Below are 3,500 nucleotides of genomic sequence, written 5' to 3'. Positions count from 1 at the left end.
CAAGTCAGTATTGTCAGAGGGGCCCATTCTTCCAATTCCTAAATAATTTCATTCATTTCCCCTCTCCCCTCATGCTGCTTTCTTTTTCAGTAAGATTTCTCCCCCTCTGCTCCCCCCACCCTCCATCCCTCACCTTCCCTCGCGGGAATTCACTCAGAGTTTGGGAGGTGAACAGGGAAAAAGAGGGAATTTCAGGGGAGATGGGTGGTTAGTAGGAGATGATACCTACCTCTCCCTGGGGAGAGGAAGACATGCAGAGTGACCACATCTGGTCTGCCTTCTCCCTATGTTAGACAGTGTCGATGCCCCCAAAAGAAAAGGGAACTATAATAACACAGAAAGGGCACATCACAGGGAAGCATACCGGCTCCATTGAGTCAGGTATCCTCCATGTGTCTCCAGGAGAAGTGGAAGTACTACGTGTAGCTGGGAATTAGTCTTGATAATATGAGCTCATTCACTGTAAATAAAAATCACAAAATCCCCTAAAGGTGACATGAATTATCCATTCTGAGCAGGAGAACAAAGTGCAAGAAGAAACGTTTCTCTGAGCTGAAATGTGCCAAACATCTCTTGCTATTCTGAAAAACCCAGCAATTTTCCCTCTCACAACCGAGTGAGAGAAGAATTCTGCAGTTTTGTGATTCATTTTGCTGGTCCCATAACGCCAAGTTTTGTTTTTCAAAGCTAGTTTTTACCACCCAATTCTGCCATCACACAGAGCATCTGATAGCCAGTGGAAAACAGAGGGGAGCCGGATGTTGCTGGCAGACAAAATGAGAGCTGAGGCTGCTCTTTCTGCTTTGCTCCCATTGCTACAGAATCCTATACTGGTGGGTAGAAGAGATGTACAGAGGTTTCCTGCATGTCCCTTTAGCCCTTGAGGTGTGTGTGACTGGAGAGGAGGGTTAGATGAAAGAGTAGACAGACTTAATGGAAGATGAGAACAATCTTATTTATTGTGCCACCATTTAAAACTACTTCATAACTCAGTAATGAGGGTGAGAAGCATCCTTACTCTCCACCATTTACTCCTGGCTAATAGGTATCAGTTACTGCAAGATAAAATGATTTAATCAGTCTAGGAGGAATCTCTTTTAATGCTCAACCCATCACCCTTCCATTTCCCCCACCCCTGCCTGCTTGTCATTGCTCTCATCTCTCAAATGGCTTGGATGAGGAAATCTTAGAAGCTGGTGTCACTGGTAGAAATAGTTCCCTTGTTGAGGCAGGATTTCTGTTTTAACTTGAACACTGCCTAAGAGTTGCTTATAAAAAATGACCCCTCCCCCAAATCCACATTTATCTGGTGTGTGTAAGACACAGAAAACTGCCCTGAGATGCAGTAACACTTGACTTCCCTGCAGCAGAAAGGCTGAGGTTTTGCTTTTTTTGTTTTTTGTTTTGACTTGTTGGAATAAATAATTGACAAGCTAGAGTTCTCTGGTTTTTCAGGTTTTGCAATCTTCCTCTTACACAAAGTTTTTCTCCTCTTGTCCAGGAAAGGATGCTATTCATGAAACTGCTGCCAGTTGTAACTGTAAGCAATCCCAGTCTTAAACATGACATCTACCCCAGCTGACACCAGGCAGATGTGGCGAAGAAGAAACTGGACACAGATGACACCATCTTGGGGTAACTCTTCTCCCAGGCTTTATAGAAACCACCAGAGCAGGACTAGGCTGGAAGGAAATCAATTTGTAGAGTCAGTCCCCAAACCCTTTTATTCATTCTGATGGCTTGAGACTTAACACTTACAATGTGGAGGCTCAGAAGAGAAACAAACAAGCAAACAAAAAGCAAAGCCCCAAAACGTTTCCTCCATTTTAAATTGCTTAGATATTACAGTTCCTCTAATCTTTCCTGCCTGGGCCCCTTCTGCTCTCACATTCTTTTCCATTTCCCCCCTCACCCCCTACTCCTCCTCCCCTTCACTTTCCTTCTCCCAATCCCTTTCTGTTCCCAGTATGCTCTTGGAGAACTTGAGTTGCATGCAAAGCTGGGAATGAGTGCTCAAGCAATTTCACAGTGAGAGGATTAAAAACAGTGATCACTAGAGCTTAGATCTCAGTAGAGTGGACTGTGTCTTTGAAGATGATGCAGGATATGTGTTTAGGGAGCATATAAAATGGAGAATTGGGCCCCAGTGTAGGACAAAGTTATGACTGGGCATGTGTCCTGGGCATCTTGGTGGGTGTGAGGTACCGGTCTAAGGGAGGTGAGTCTCCATGCTCTTCTTTTGTGAATCTCTTTAACCATGTGGAGGAGATGCCAAGGACATTTTTACTCTTTTGGTTGAAGAAGAAGCGCACATGAAGTCTAGAAGCTATCATATTTACTGCCTAAACACACTGACTTTTAGATGGAAATGCCATCAGTTGTCTCTGCCCAGTTCTGTTGCAGATCTATTAATCATATCCATGAGGATTGCCAAAATGGCAGGGCTCTCTTCGCTTTTCAGTTTATACAGAACAGAATCATTTACATAAAGTCCTTAAGGCAAATAACTGTTGGGGCTCTAATTTATATCTGATCGAAAATTAGCCGTCATTATGCGCTCCATTAGCAGCGTCTTTAATGTGCTTCTAAGCACCATTTGTCAAGCGGCTTGTTAATATCCTTCAAGTCTTTAAAGTTGAGAGCTCATTAAAGAGTGCGCTCTGTTATTGATGTAATTTAGATGAGTTTGGAAGAGCAAGTACACCATGCCTTGAATGGGCAACCTCCAGAAGCCAGGGCAAAGGGGCATGTGGTGACCAAGTTCACTATTAATAATTTCCCAGAAGCCTTTGTGCTTTCTTGACAGAAGGTCTCTGGATCCCGCAAAGGTGTTTTTGAAGCCTCACTCCTTAACTGGGTGTAAGTTTCTCTGGGAAGGTGTATGTTTGTCTTCAATGATTCATTTTATTTCTTATCAGTTCACTGAATCTTATGAGGTTTGGGTGGTATGAAAGAATGGGCTCCAATCTGAGATCCTTTATGAGAGAATTTGCCAGTTTTCCTTTCTTATTTGTTCGCACCTCCAGTCCTCACTTATTGCCTAGCTGTTTACCTCCTGAGGTTCTGCCCTTTATTCCACAAGGTGGAGGAAGTAAATATCTATTGGGAAAAACCATAGGCCTAAAGACAGAGATACTGCCCTTGGACCTATTTTGACTGAGGTACAGTAAACCTGCTTAATTATGTACATATTATTACATTATCTATCAACCACGCCATCAGAAGAGCATAAAGGCCAATAAATTACCTCAGTTATTTATCTGAAAATCCATATATTTTGTCATGTTCTTTCTGGAGGAGATTGTGTTAGTGTAACACAATAAAGAAAACCATTAGCACAGGCAGAAAATTGCAACTGAGTGCAAGGATAATTCCACTAGCAGGAATAAATAGCAGCTAGAAAGCTGCATTTTGTCCTGGATTTTCTGATAGGTTCAGTCAGCCTCCTTTGGATTCAAGTATTGAGTGTATCTGTGAATCTTGCTATCAGGGGTTTAGCA

The sequence above is a fragment of the Bos indicus genome, chromosome 17, assembly GCF_029378745.1.
Source record: "Bos indicus isolate NIAB-ARS_2022 breed Sahiwal x Tharparkar chromosome 17, NIAB-ARS_B.indTharparkar_mat_pri_1.0, whole genome shotgun sequence".
NCBI lineage: Eukaryota > Metazoa > Chordata > Mammalia > Artiodactyla > Bovidae > Bos > Bos indicus.
This window is presented reverse-complemented; position numbering follows the sequence as displayed.